Here is a 15,831-nt window from a genome sequence, read left to right as displayed (position 1 = left end):
TTAAAAAAATTCAATAAGATAGTCAGTCTCCTAGTCTTTTTTTTTTTTTTTTTTTAATTTTAAATAGAGACGAGGTTTCACTATGTTGCCCAGGCTGGTCTCAAACTCCTGGGCTCAAGTGATCCCGTCACCTCAGCCTCCCAAAATGCTAGGATTACAGGCATGAGCCACCATGCCCAGCTTCCTACTCTTTTAACTGATAAGTTTTATTCGATTTTATTATAATTACTAAATATTTGAGTTTTTACAATGTTATTTATATTTTTTCTGAATTTTATGTTTCTTCTCCTTTCCTGCCTTTTTTGGGGGGACTGATTGGTGGTATTTTGTTTGATGGTATGCTTATTTTCCCATTCTAGTTTATTCTCTTGTCTGTTTTGGAATGTATACATTCCATTTCCATTCTTTTAATGGTTGCCCTTGAAGTTTTACCATGCATATTTAATTTAGCAAAATCTAATTTTTTTCACATCAGAAGGTAATGTGTCAACATCCTAACGAAGTTTAAAAGTGGCACATCTCACACGTGTTCATGAACACCCAATCAGCACACTCATGAACTACAAAAGGATCAAAATTTTTAATTTAAGCAACATCTTAACTTTCCCTTCCCAACAATACAAGGAGGGCCTTTCTTAGAACGTGAGACCAGAAACTACTCAGAGAGCATCCTCTACCCAAGGTCTAATCACACTGCTTGCCACTCAGAGTGCCAAGTAAGCTGTCTTTGCAGAAAGCAGAGCTCCCAGCTTTCTCTTTGTCCTTGATGTCATGAAATTTCACTCACTGGGGCCAGGCGTGGTGGCTCACACCTGTAATCCCAGCACTTTGGGAGGCTGAGGCGGACAGATCATGAGGTCAGGAGATCGAGACCATCCTGGCTAACACAGTGAAACCCCGTCTCTAGTAAAAATACAAAAATTAGCCAGGCGTGGTGGCGGGTGCCTGTAGTCCCAGCTACTTGAGAGGCTGAGGCAGGAGAATCGCTTGAACCCGGGAGGTGGAGGTTGCAGTGAGCTGAGATTGTGCCACAGCACTCCAGTCTGGGCAACAGAGCAAGACTCTGTCTCAAAAAAAAAAAAAAAAAAAGAAGAAGAAGAAGAAGAAAAAAAAAAGAAATTTCACTCATTGGGTTGGTCACTGGAGGTGATTTTTCAGCTTTGGAAAAGCCTTATTTATTATTTCTCTGATAATTTTCTTCCCTCTGTTTTCTCTGTTCTCTTTTTCTGTAATTCCTATTAATCTATTTTCCCAAGTGGCTGCACCATTTGACATACTTACCAGCAGTGTATTTCTCTATATTCAGTCAACAGCTGTATAGTATTATCTGGTGTTTTGATGAGAGACATTCTCGTGGGTGTGGAGTGAGATCTCATTGTGGTTTAGATGGCATTTCCCTCATGGCTGATAATGTTGAACATCTTTTCATATGCTTATTGGCCATTTGTATGTCTTCTCTGTAGAAATGTCTGTGCAGATTTTTCATCCACTTTTAATTTTTTTGTCTTTTTATTATTGAGTTGTAAGAGTTCTTTATGTATTCTAGATAGAAGTCCCTTAACAGATCTATGATTTGCAAAATTTTTGTTCCATTTTGTGGCTTCTTTTTTTACTTTCTTGGTAGTTTCCTTTGAAGCATAAAAGCTTTTCATTCTGATGATGTCCACTTCATCTACTTTGTTGTGGCTGCTGTATGTGCATTGTGTCATAGCTAAGAAACTATTGCCTAATGCAAGGTCGTGAAGACCTCCACCTACTTTTTTTTCTGAGAGTTTCATAATTTTAAGTCTCATATTTAGGTGTTTGATCCACTTTGAGTTAATTTTTGTATATGACTTGAGATAGGAGTCCAAATTCATTCTTTTGAACGTGGATATTCAGTTGTCACAGCACCATTTTGCCCCCATTAAATTACGTTGGTGGCCGGGCATGGTGGCTCACGCTTGTAATACCAGCACTTTGGGAGCCCAAGGTGGGCAGATAACAAGATCAGGAGTTAGAGACCAGCCTGGCAAACACCATGAAACCCCGTCTCTACTAAAAACATAAAAATTAGCCAGGCGTGGTGGCGGGCTCCTGTAATCTCAGCTACTCGGGGGCTGAGGCAGAAGAATCGCTTGAACCTGGGAGGCAGAAGTTGCGGTGAGCTGAGATTGTGCCACTGCACTCCAGCCTGGGCAACAGAGCTAGACTCTATCTCAAAAACAATAAAAAACAAAACAAAACAAAACAAACAAACAAAAAAGTTACCTTGGTACCTTCTCTAAAATCAGTTGACTGCAAATGTGAAGGTTTACGTCTGGGTTCAATTCTATTCCAGTTACTTATATGTTTATCCTTCTGCCGGTACCACATGGTCTTAATTACTATAGCTTTGCTAGTAAGTTTTGAAGTCAGAAAGTGTGAATCCTCCAACTCTGTTCTTTTTTTTTTCCCAAGGTTCTTTTGGCTATTCTGAGTCTCTTGAATTACCATGCGAGTGTTCGGATTGTCCATTTCCACAAAGAAGTCAACTGGGATTTTAATAAGGACTGCATTGAATGTGTAGATCAATTTAGGAAGCATTGCTATGTTATCAATATTAAGTCCTTCTGATCCATAAACATGGGTGTCTCTCCATATATTTAGGTCTTTAATTTTTTCAACAATATTTTGTAGTTTTAAAGTATAAATGTGCACTTCTTTTGTTAAATTTATTTCTATGTATTTTATTACTTTTGATGACCTTATAAACTTTTTAAAATTTCTTTTTCAGTTTGCTCATTGCCACTACATAGAAATATAACTGATTTTTAGTTGGGCATGATGGCTCACACCTGTAATCCCAGCACTTCGGAAGGCCGAGGTGGGTGGATCACTTGAGGCCAGGAGTTTGAGACCAGCCTGACCAACATGGTAAAACCCTGTCTCTACTAAAAATACAAAAATTAGCCACTTGTGGTGGCGCACACCTGTACTCCCAGCTATTCGGAAGGCTGAGGCATGAGGATCACTTGAACCTGAGGGGTAGAGGTTGCGGTGAGCCAAGTTCATGCCACTGTCCTCCAGCCTGGGCTACAGAGCGAGACTCCATCCCCCCCAAAAAAAAGAAAGAAATATAATTGGGCCAGGTATGATGGCTCACGCCTGTGATCCCAGTACTTTGGGGGGCCAAGGAGCGTGGATCCCTTGAGGTCAGGAGTCAAAACCACCCTGGCCAACATGGTGAAACCCTGACTCTAGTAGAAATACAAAAATTAGCCAGGTGTGGTGGCAGGTGCCTGTAATCCCAGCTACTCGGGAGGCTGAGGCAGGAGAATCCCTTGAACCTGGGAGGTGGAGGTTGCAGTGAACCAAGATTGCACCACTGCACTCCCGCCTGGGCAACAGAGCAAGACTCCATCTAAAAAAACAAAACAAAACAAAATATATATACACACACACACACACACACATATATTTGTGTGTGTGTATATATATATTTTTTTGTATATTGATCTTGTATCCTGCAACCTTGCTGAATTCATTCATTATTTCTTAGTTTTTTAGTGGATTTCTTAGTATTTCCCTTTTTTTTTTTTTTTTTTTTTTGAGACGGAGTCTTGCTTTGCCATCCAGGCTGGAGTGCGATGGCGCAATCTTGGCTCACTGCAACCTCCGCCTCCCGGGTTCAAGCGATTCTCCTGTCTCAGCCTCCCAAGTAGCTGGGACTACAAGTGCACACCACCATGCCCGGCTAATTTTTTTTTTTTTTGTATTTTTAGTAGAAATGGGATTTCACCATGTTGGCCAGGCTGGTCTCCAGCTCCTGACCTTAGGTGATCCACCTACCTTTGCCTCCCAAAGTGCAGGCATTAGCCACCGTGCCTGGCCGGATTTCTTAGTATTTTTTTTTTCCTGGGCATGTTCTTTGATTTTTTTTTTATTATTATACTTTAAGTTCTAGGGTACATGTGCACAATGTGCAGGTTTGTTACATATGTGTACATGTGCCATGTTGGTGTGCTGCACCCATTAACTCGTCATTTACATTAGGTATATCTCTTAATGCTATGCATGATCATGACATCTGCAAATAGAGATAGTTTTCCTTTACAATCTGAATGCCTTTTATTTTCTTGCCTAATTGCCCTAGCTAGAACCTCCAGTACAATGTTGAGTAGAAACACCAAGAGCAGACATCCTTGTCTTGTTCATGATCTTAGGAAGAAAGCATTCAGTCTTTTCTTGCCTTTCTTTTTTTTTTTTTTTTTTTTCTTGAGACTGAGTCTCACTCTGTCACCCAGGCTGGAGTGCAGTGGCATGATCTTGGCTCACTGCAACCTTTGCCTCCCCAGTTCAAGCAATTCTCATGCCTCAGCCTCCCGAGTAACTGGGATTACAGGTGGGCGCCACCATGCCCAGCTAATTTTTATATTTTCAGTGGAGACAGGGTTTCACCATGTTGGCCAGGTTGGTTTCGAACTCCTGACCTCAGGTGATGCACCTACCTCAGCCTCCTAGAAGTGCTGGGATTACAGGCATGAGCCACCTCGCCTGGCCCATAGATGCCCTTTATGCAAAGCTACTTTGTATTCCTGGTTTGTTAAGGGTGGTTTTTTGTTTTTTATCATGAAATTGTCTTGGAGCCAGGTATGGTGGCTCACACCTCTAATCTCAGCATTTTGGGAAGCTGAGATTGGAGAATACTTGAGGCCCAGAGTTCAAGACCAGCCTGGGCAACATAGCAAGACCCCATTTCTAATTTTAAAAAAATTGTTTTTAAAGAATGAGCCAGGCCAGGCGCGGTGGCTCACGCTTGTAATCCCAGCACTTTGGGAGGCCGAGGCGGGCGGATCACGAGGTCAGGAGATCGAGACCACGGTGAAACCCCGTCTCTACTAAAAATACAAAAAAAATTAGCCAGGCGTGGTGGCGGGCGCCTGTAGTCCCAGCTACTCGGAGAGGCTGAGGCAGGAGAATGGTGTGAACCCAGGAGGCGGAGCTTGCAGTGAGCCGAGATCGCGCCACTGCACTCCAGCCTGGGCGACAGAGTGAGACTCCGTCTCAAAAAAAAAAAAAAAAAAAAAAAAGAATGAGCCAGGTGTGGTGGCAGTGCATAGCTGTATTCTTAGCTACTCAGGAAGCTGAGGCAAGAGGGTTGCTTGAACCCAGGAGTTCGAGGCTACAGTGAGGTATGCCTGTGCCACTGCGCTATAGCCTGGGCAACAGAGCTAGACCCTACCTCTAAAAAAAGGTGTTGCATGGCTGAGCATGGTGGCTCATGCCTGTAATCCCAGCACTTTGAGAGGCCAAGGCAGGCAGATCACCTGATGCCAGTAGTTCGAGACCAACCTGGGTAACATGGTGAAACCCCGTTTTTACTAAAAATACAAAAATTAGCCAGTCGTGATGCCACGTGCCTGTAATCGCAGCTGCTTGAGAGGCTGAGGCATGAGAAGTGCTTGAACCTGGGAGGCGGAAGTTGCAGTGAACCAGGATCCCACCAATCCCGCCACTGCACTCCAGCCTGGGCAACAAGAGTGAAAAACTCCGTCTCAGAAAAAAAAAGGTGTTGCATTTTGTCAAATGCTTTTTCTGTGCCTATTGATATGATTATATTGTTTTTGGCTGGGCGTGGTTGTTCACACTTGTAATCTCAGCACTTTGGGAGGCTGAGGTGGGCGGATCACCTGAGGTCAGGAGTTTGAGATCAGCGTGGCCAACATGGTGAAACCCCGTCTCTACTAAAAATACAAAAAGTTAGCCAGGTGTGGTGGCGGGTGCCTGTAATCCCAGTTACTCAGGAGGCTGAGGCAGGAGAATCACTTGAACCCAGGAGGTGGAGGTTGCAGTGAGCCGAGACTGAGCCACACTACACCCCAGCCTGGGTAACAAGAGCGAAACTCCGTCTCAAAACAAAACAAAACAAAACAAAACAAAACACAGAGTCAGGAATGACAGTGTGCTGCTCAGGGCCAGGCCTGAGGAGTGGAAGACAGTGGCACCATCACACACACACACACACACACACACACACACACACTTACACACTGTCCCTTTTCCATTTCAACCCTAAAATTGTAATTTTTAAAATAACATGCTTATAAAAATAGAATCTTTTCCAAGTAGGTTTCTGTTAAAAACCGGGGTCCTAGGAAGTTTGGGGGTGTTGTTGTTTATGTTTTGTTTTTTTGTTTTTTTGTTTTTTGTTTTTTTGCCTTAGGTGTAAATTGGAGGATTTGCTTTAACAGAATATCTTTATGGCTTTGCTGGCTAAAGTAGCCAGTTCCTGCTTATTAATACTCAAACCCATCAATTATTCATCTGCACTTGGGTATATTACACACGCCGAGTCATCCATCCTCCTGCCCTCTTTGTTAAAGGAGGCTTTGAGGCCAGCAGCCCCACGGGGAAGGCGTATGGTTGGGACTCAGGGCTGACTCAGAGGGCCAGCCCTGGCCAGCTCATGTCTGAGGTCACATCCGAGGGAGAGGAGGCAGCAGAGCTGAGTGAACAGAATCTTGTTCTAACAACTTCCCAGGCTACATGCTGCCTTGCCATGCTGAGCTGTCCATGTGAGGTCAGGGATTTGTCAAGATGAAGGGCTAGACCTTTGAGGGTTTTGCTCTTTCAACTCTGCTCTTGTCCTTGACCTGAAATTATACTAGCAGCAAAAAAAAAAAAAAAAAAAAAAAAATGATGACAGCTAATGTGTGCTGGGGAAAATGATGGACAGTCAGAGCCATTGTGATCCTCAGATGAGGAAGTTCAAGTTCAAGGTGGGAAGGAAGGCTATAGGCAAGGCCACTTGACAGCCAAATGCAAAGTCAGGGTAGAATCTCTGTCTCCTGGTGACCATCCCCCATCGGCCTCCTGCATGGAATCCATAATGAGGGCCAGAACAGTGGAGGGTCTGCTGTTAGCTATGCCCTGGTGCACTGACTCCCAGGTAAAACCAGATCCACAGGGGAGAATGGAGTAAGGATTATTTATTTATTTATTTGAGATGGAGTCTCACTCTGTCACCCAGGCTGGAGTGCAGTAGCATCATCTCGGCTCACTGCAACCTCTGCCTCCCCGGCTCAAGACATTCTTGTGCCTCAGCCTCCCGAGTAGCTAGGATTACAGGCATGTGCCACCACACCCTGCTAATTTTTGTATTTTTAGTAGAGACGGGGTTTCACCATGTTGCCCAGGCTGGTCTCAAACTCCTGGGCTCAAGTGATCTGCCCTCCTCAGCCTCCCAAAGTGTTGGGATTACAGGTGTAAGCCACTGTTCCCAGCCACCACTACCCTGATTTTTGTGTTTTTCATCCCCTTGTGTTTTTTTCAATAGTTTCATTCTATACGTTTGCATCTTTAAACAGTATGTTGTTTGGTTTTGCACGTTTTCATTTCTGAATCATGCTATGTGTATTCTAAGAATTGCTCTGGTTTTTTAAATAATATCTCAATATTATGATACTGAGATGCATTCACATTGTGTGTAGCTGTAAAAATTATTCTCTCTGTTATATACTATTTCTTTGTGCTAATATGCCATTTTCTGTATTCATACAGATAATGGACATTTGAATTGTTTCCAGTGTGTTTCTATAACGAACTGTAGTGCTATGACTATTCTTATACATGTTCCCGTGCATATGTTTGAGAGGCTTTTTTTTTTAGAAACTGATGTTTATTTTCCATCAGCCTTATTTCCATGTTGCTGAAGAGCCCGTGCAAGAGCAGCTTAAGACTATTCAGTGGTTGCTCCTACCCCTTCAGTGGCCTGAGCAGTGGGAGCTGCAGACCAGTCTTCCGTGGCAGGCTGAGCCCTCCAGTCTTCAGTAGGCAGCTGCTGAATAGGCACAGAGGGCACCTGCACGCCGTCAGACCAGTCTGCAACCTCAGGCTGAGTAGCAGCTCAGGAGCTGGAGCAGTCCATTCACCCTGAAATTCCTCTTTGGTCACAGCCTTTTCAGCAGCAGCCTGCTCTTCTTTTTTAATCTCTTCAGGATCTCTGTAGAAGTAGAGATCAGGCATGACCTCCCACGGGTGTTCACGGGAAATGGTGCCACGCATGCGCAGAACTTCCCGAGCCAGCGTCCACCACATCAAACCCAGTGAGGGAGCTCCTTTGTTGTCGCATGGGATGGCAACGTCCCCATAGTGCAGAGGAGAATCTGTGTTACGTGCAGTGGTAGGTAGGTTAACATAAGATGCCTCCGTGAGCGACCGGTGGTCAGCCCTGGGGTCAGTAACCACGAGAAGCTGTGGCTCCCGGAAGGCTGCCTGGATCTGGTTAGTGAAGGTTCCAGGAGTGAAGCGGCCAGCAATTGGAGTGGCTCCAGTGGCAGCAGCAAACTTCAGCACGGCCCTCTGGCCAGTATTCCTGGATGACATGGCACTAACATCAGCAGGGTTTTCAATGGCAACAATGGCATGAGCTGCTAGCAGAAGCTTCTCCCAGGTCCTCCACAGATTTATTGTGTAGATGCCATCACTTTTCCTTTTACAGATGTCCTGTTCCATCTGGAAGTCAAGATTGGTGCCACCTAAGTGGGTTCCTGCCACAAGGAACTTAAGGACATGCTCCTCCTTCATTTGTAGGACATCAAAGGCTCCGGACCTTGTGCAAGTTTCCCTTTAAGTTACGATGGGAATCCAGAACAACGCCGTATGGACCCCTCTATGGGTAGCGCGGAAAGCGGGAGTTTCTTTTCTTTTTTTTCTTTTTTCTTTTTTTTTTTTTTGATATGGAATCTTACTCTGTCACCCAGGCTGGAGTGCAGTGGCGCCATCTCGGTTCACCACAGCCTCCGCCTCTGAGGTTCAAGTGATTCTGCCTCAGCCTCTCGAGAAGCTGGGATTACAGGCGTGGGCCACCACGCCAAGCTAATTTTTTTGTATTTTTAGTAGGCAAAGAGTTTCACCATGTTGGCCAGGCTGGTCTTGAACTGCTGACCTCAGGTCATCCACCACCTCGGCCTCCCAAAGTGCTGAGATTACAGGCATGAGCCGCTGCACCCAGCCGAGAGTTTCTTTAGGGCAAATATTTTGGGTGGAACGGCTCAGTTGTAGGGGCCCCACAACTTCAACTTTAATTGCTAATGTCAGATTGTTGTACAAAATGTCAATTTTACTGGCTTTTGCCAAAGAACTAAGTTTTGGCTTTGTTGATTATGTGATCTTTGCATTGTGCTTCCTTATTTTCTGCTCTTACCTTGAACTTACACTCCCAAGCAGGGTCTAAGAGTTCCCATTGAAGCCAGGGGCAGCAACTCATGCCTGTAACGTCAACACTTTGGGAGGCTGAGGCTGAGGACTGCTCGAGCCCAGGAGTTTGAGACCAGCCTGGGAAACATAGTGAGATCTCGTCTCTACCAAACATAATTTAAAAAAAATTAGCAAGGCCGGGCGCGGTGGCTCACGCTTGTAATCCCAGCACTTTGGAAGGCCGAGGCGGGCGGATCACGAGGTCAGGAGATCGAGACCACGGTGAAACCCCGTCTCTATTAAAAATACAAAAAATTAGCCGGGCGTGATGGCGGGTGCCTGTAGTCCCAGCTACTCAGAGAGGCTGAGGCAGGAGAATGGCATGAACCCGGGAGGCGGAGTTTGCAGTGAGCCGAGATCGCGCCACTGCACTCCAGCCTGGGCGACAGAGCGAGACTCTGTCTCAAAAAAAAAAAAAAAAAAAAATTAGCCAGGTATGATGGCTCATGCCCATAGTGCTAGTTACTTGAAGGTTGAGACAGGAAGATTGCCGGAGCCTAGGAGTTTGAGGCTGCAGTGAGCTATGATCATGCCATTGCACTCCAGCCTGGGTAACAGAGTGAGACCCTGTCTCTAAAAGACAACAAAAAGTTCTCATTGTTCCATATCCTCAGCAGCACTTGATATTGTCAGACTTTTTCATTTTTGCCAGTCTGGTGGCCAGTACATGGTAACTTATTATGGTCTTTGCGCTATAGATGATTTGTGTCCACCCAAATTCATATGTTGAAAACTAAACCCCAGCTGGGCACAGTGGCTCAGGCCTGTAAACCCAGCACTGGGATGCTCAGATTGGAGGATCGCTTGAGCCCAGGAGTTCAAGACCAGCCTGGGCAACATGGTGGAAACCCGTCTCTACAAAAAATACAAAAAAATTTGCTGGGCATGGTGGTAAGTGCCTGTAGTTCTAGCTGCCTGGGAGGCTAAGGTGGGAGGATCACCTGAGCCTGGGAGATTGAGGCTGCAGTGATCCATGATAGCCCCACTGTACTCCAGCCACAGGGTGAGACTCTGTCTCAAAAAAAGAAAACTAAACCCCAGTGTTTGATGGTATTGGGAGGTGAGGCCTTTGGAAGGTAATGAGGTCATGAGAGTGGATCCCTCCTAGAAAAGAGCCCCAGAGAGCTCATTCACCCCTTCTGCCATGTGAGGACACAGTGAGATGATGGCTATCCATCTGTGAACACAAAGCCAGCCCTCACCAGACACCATGTCTGCCAGGGCCTTGATCTTGGATTTCCCAGCCTCCAGAATTGTGGAGAATAAATTTTTGCTGTTTTTAAGCCACCCAGTCTATGGTATTTTGTTTTCTGTTTTTTGTTTTTTGTTTTTTTTGAGACGGAGTCTCGCTCTGTTGCCCAGGCTGGAGTGCAGTGGCGCGATCTCGGCTCACTGCAAGCTCTGCCTCCCGGGTTCATGCCATTCTCCTGCCTCAGCCTGTCTGAGTAGCTGGGACTACAGGCGCCCGCCACCACGCCCGGCTAATTTTTTGTATTTTTAGTAGAGACGGGGTTTCACCATGGTCTCGATCTCCTGACCTTGTGATCCGCCTGCCTCGGCCTCCCAAAGTGCTGGGATTACAAGCGTGAGCCACCGTGCCCGGCACGGTATTTTGTTATAGCATCCAAAATGGACTGAGATAGCTTGCATTTGCAATAACAGATGACTTTAAGTATTTGTTCTTATTATTTATCAACCCCCAAGTGCCTGTTGTTGTCTTTTGCTGTATTTCTATTGGGTTGTTGATCTTATTAAATTATAGATCTATCTTTCTTTCTTTCTTTCTCTCTCTCTCTCTCTTTTCTTTCTTTCTTTCTTTTTTTTCTTTGTGATGGAGTTTTGCTCTTTTTGCCCAGGCTGGAGTGCAATGGCACGATCTCAGCTCACTGCAACCTCTGCCTGCCAGATTCAAGCGATTCTCCTGCCTCAGCCTCCTGAGTAGCTGAGATTACAGGTGCGCACCACCACACCTGGCTAATTTTGTATTTTTAGTAGAGGTGGGGTTTCACCATGTCAGGCAGGCTGGTCTCGAACTCCTGATCTCAGGTGATCTGGCCTCCCAAAGTGCTGGGATTACAAGTGTCAGCCACCGTGGCCAGCCAATTATAGACATTTCTTATATGGTATAGATTTAAATCCTTATCAGTTATAACTTCTCCCAGTTTGAGACTTGCATTTTTACCCTCTTTATGGTGTTTTTGAAAAACATAAACTGTTAAAAGCTTTAACTGTGTATTCCTTTGCAGCTTTTTATTTTGCACTATGTGTACTGATGACCAAAAGAAAAAAATGAAATTTGAGGCCAGACGTGGTGGCTCAGGCCTGTAATCCCAGCACTTTGGGAGACCGAGGCAGGCAGATCACAAGGTCAGGAGATCGAGACCATCCTGGCTAACACGGTGAAACCCCGTCTCTACTAAAAATACAAAAAATTAGCCAGGCATGGTGGCAGGCACCTGTAGTCCCAGCTACTCGGGAGTCTGAGGCAGGAGAATGGTGTGAACCTGGGAGGCGGAGATTGCAGTGAGCCGAGATCACGCCACTGCACTCCAGCCTGGGTGACAGAGCAAGACTCCGTCTCAAAAAAAAAAAGGAAAGAAATTTGAATTAAAATCAAAGAGCTTAGTCTGTATCACCCTCCCCTGACTAAATTTTTAAATTACGGTTCTCCTATCCTGAAATTATATTATGCATGAATTCTGCTATGTGTGTCCTGTGACCTGAGAGTGGGCAAGAAGTTTCTCTATTCATAGCTATGTCCTCAATGCTTCAGACATAGCTTTGCCCAAAGTAGGTGCTCAATAAACACTGTGGATGGAAGGAACAAAGGAAGGAGAGAGGAGTAGGGGGGCAGCCACCAAAGGCCGATGCGGCTTTTCATGACTCCAGCCAATGAAGCCCAAATGGCTCCAAGGGTAGGGCAGCAGCCTAAGGAATGGAGGAAACGGTGTTTCCTCAAGCAGAGCTTGGAAAAACCTGTTTGTATTTGGGAGATGTGCTTACTTTAATAGGTCAACCCTGCAATAATGGGCAGGTCTGAGGCTCCAGGAGTGCTGGGGTAGTCTATTCACCCACTTATTCCTTCTCTCTATCCTTTTTCACCCACCTGCCTTGCAGCCAGTGGGTGTCAGAGCCAGCAGACTGGAGTCTAAGGGCACTGCTTTCGGTCTGTGAGCTTGAGAAAGCCTCTTGCTCTTCTGAATCTCCAAGTCCTTGCCTGCAAAGCAGAGGCAATGATAAAAACACTAACACCTTATCTGGTGTTGCAGGGTCCCTTTCCAAGGGCTTCTATGTCTCCTATCATGAGCTCAGTACTCAGTGAGGTAGGCAAAACTGGAGGAGGAAACCGGGGAGGAGGAGTGAGTCTCTAACTCCCCACCCTGTGTGGCCTAATAAGCCTTGATCTGTGTTCTACAGACTCTGAGCTCTGTGCTCCTTTCGTGGGGAGAGGTGGAAAGGGCAGCCCCCCAGGAGGTGGTGAGTCCTCTGAGCTTTGGAAGGGAGGACTCTGCACCTACTGTGCTGGTGCTCTCTGGGAATTTTCTCCATGGACCTCCAGAGCAACTGTGAGTGGTAGCTATTACCATTCCCATTTGACTGGCTCAGAAACCATGCCTCAGAGACATGAAGTCACTTGCCCAAGGTCCCACAGCATTCAGGGTCATAGCCAGAGTTCAAACTCCAAAGCCCTTTCCTCTCCCTCCCCACTGTGGTCTCCCTAGACCTTTAGATATAGTTCCAGACAGTGGGTTTCCCCAGCTCAGAGCAGAGTGGCTCACGGGACAGGGCAGGCTCCAGAGGGCTATGCTACCAGAATCTGGTAATGACAACTGTGTATGTGTGCATGAGAGGCAACTGACGGATCTAGATGGGAACTGACTGATCTAGAACTAGATGGGGATCAATCATCTTCAGCAGATCCAAGAGCTGGAGAATTACTGCAGGGGCAAACGGCCCTTTCTCTCCTGCATCCCCCAGGGCCGTCTCTACACTGCAGTGAAGCAAGGGATGTGGGAAAAGGACACCTTCGAGCGGTGGGAAAAGCTGACATGACTTTTCAGAATAGTGTGTTTAGGAAGGCAGGGGCGCCCGTGTTCTTCCCGAGAGGCGTTCCATCCAGAGCGATCGGGAAAGGCTGGGGTACCGGAAGCCAGAAGGTGGAGAATCACTGATGCAGCTCTACTGAGTTTTCAACTGGGCCCCACACTGACCTAAGCACAGGAGGTTCGAGGGCTCTCCACTGACCAGGTATGAAAGGATCAATTGCAGAGTTTCGGCCTTGGAGCCCAGTCCTGGCTCTCCCTTTGCTTGCTCCTGACGTTGGAAGAGTTACAGCTCCTCCTGAGTCTCAGTCAGTCGCCTCTCACTTGCCCATTGACGTCTCACAGGCCGTTGGAGAGTTAGGGAGTCCTAGCATAGGTGTCTTGTGCCAGGTACACAGCTGGAGCTCAATAAATGTACTGTGACCTCAGGCAGGAAAAGGCAAGGAGGGGTGGGCCACCCTGGGGGCTGGTCTGCACAGTCTTCAGGGAAGAAGCGAGGACCAGGACAAGGACCCAGGATGAGGACAGGATGAGAGGATGGCTGCGTAACAGCAGGGAGGCTTTGGGCAGGCAGGGGAGCCTTTCCAGGTGGGTGAATGGCAGGAACACGATTTTTTTTTTTTTTTTGAGACAGAGTCTCACTCTGTCGCCCAGGCTGGAGTACAGTGGCACGATCTCAGCTCACTGCAAGCTCCATCTCCCGGGTTCACGCCATTCTCCTGCCTCAGCCTCTCAAGTAGCTGGGACTACAGGCGCCCACCACCACGCCGGGCTAATTTTTTGTATTTTTAGTATAGATGGGGTTTCACCGTGTTAGCTAGGATGGTCTCGATCTCCTGACCTCGTGATCCGCCCGCCTCGGCCTCCCAAAGTGCTGGGATTACAGGCGTGAGCCACTGCGCCCGGCCAGGAACACAATCTTGGAAGTGAGAATTCCTGGGGTGCCTTCTGGGCCTTGAAGCAGGGCTCACGGAAGGCAACAGGACCCCGCCGGAGTGAAGAAGGGGACTGGAGAGGTAAATTTAAAGAACAGCAGCTTGTCTGCCCTCATCCCCGATGCAGGGGGAGCAGCCTGGAATGGAGTCCAAATGGACCTCATATTTCCCAAAGACTCAAAGCATCTGGGGCCTACCTGGAGTGTCCCAGGAACACCTACTGCCCGGCCCCTCCTCTTTCCCCTGCCACCAAGCATGATGACCCCAGTGTCTCATAATTATCACACTCTGCTTTTCTCCATCTCTGTGGCTTTACATATTCTCAGTGTTCAGCTCTTGGTCTGCAACATATCTGCATACACACACACACACACACACACACACACACACACACTGAGGAATGGCTCCCGGGTCCCAGTAGTTCCCACTCTCTGGTAGAGGAGTTGTGTTTGTGAGGGCTGTGATGGGGTGACGAGCCTACAGCAGCCTTTCCACGCCCATCCAAACTCGATGTGGTGCAGAAAGCATGGGCCTGTGGATCAGCAGATGTGACACTTAGCATGATGGTACTGGTTAGGATCAAGCTAGGCGGTGAGTAACACACAACCCAACTGTAGTGGGTGCAACAAGCAGGTGCTTATTTTTTTGCATAAGAAATCAGGAGGATGGCAATCTCACTGCTAGTGCAGGTACTTGAAGCTGCCATCGGGGACCCAGATACTTTCTGGTGATAGTGTATATGGGGGGCCTTTGCCGGAGTTTGGGAGATTTGGGCCCCCATTCTGGCTCTGTTCTAACTAGTTGTGCAGCTTCAGACAAAGCTTCTGAAGCTTTCACTGCATTTCTTTATTTGTTTTTAAAATTGCGGGCTGAGTATAGTGGCTCCTGCCTGGAATCCCAGCACTTTGGGAGGCTGAGGTGGGAGCATTGCTTGAGGCCAGGAGTTTGAGACCAGCCTGGGCAAAATGGCAAACCCTCCTCTGTACAAAAAAAAAATAATAATACAAAAAATTAGCCAGGCATGGTGATACATGCCTGTGGACCCAGCTACTTGGGAAACTAAGGCAGGAGGATCACTTGAGCCCCAAAGGTTGAGGCTACAGTGAGCTGTGATTGTGCCACTGCACTCCAGCCTGGATGACAAAGTGAGGCCCTATCTCAAAAATGAATACATAAAATTGTGGTAAAAACATGTAACATAAAACCATCTTAACCATATTTTTTTTTTTTTTTTTTGAGACGGAGTCTGGCTCTGTCACCCAGGCTGGAGTGCAGTGGCGCAATCTCGGCTCACTGCAAGCTCCGCCTCCCAGGTTCACGCCATTCTCCTGCCTCAGCCTCTCTGAGTAGCTGGGACTACAAGCGCCCGCCACCATGCCCGGCTAATTTTTTGTATTTTTAGTAGAGACAGGGTTTCACCGTGGTCTCGATCTCCTGACCTCGTGATCCGCCCGCCTCGGCCTCCCAAAGTGCTGGGATTACAAGCGTGAGCCACCGTGCCCGGCCCCATCTTAACCATTTTTAAGTGTACAGTTTAGTGGCACTGAGTACATTCACACTGTTGTGCAATCCGTCCTCATGTCTCTTTTCTTTCCAAACGGAAACTCTGCCTATTAAGCAGGAACTCTCTATTT

General features: G+C 46.8%; 1 non-coding gene and 1 pseudogene across 1 annotated transcript; both read right to left on the bottom strand.

Annotated features, from left to right (window-relative positions):
* Positions 1–469: 469 nt before the first annotated feature.
* LOC115832705 lies at positions 470–572 on the bottom strand. The gene has a single exon (XR_004028216.1). It is a non-coding gene; the product is annotated as a small nucleolar RNA U13 (small nucleolar RNA).
* Positions 573–7,699: 7,127 nt separating this feature from the next.
* LOC100594769 lies at positions 7,700–14,313 on the bottom strand (annotated as a pseudogene).
* Positions 14,314–15,831: the final 1,518 nt, after the last annotated feature.

This window comes from Nomascus leucogenys, chromosome 22a (assembly GCF_006542625.1).
Source record: "Nomascus leucogenys isolate Asia chromosome 22a, Asia_NLE_v1, whole genome shotgun sequence".
NCBI lineage: Eukaryota > Metazoa > Chordata > Mammalia > Primates > Hylobatidae > Nomascus > Nomascus leucogenys.
Note: the sequence above shows the minus strand (reverse complement) of the source record. Positions and strands in the feature narration are given on the sequence as shown.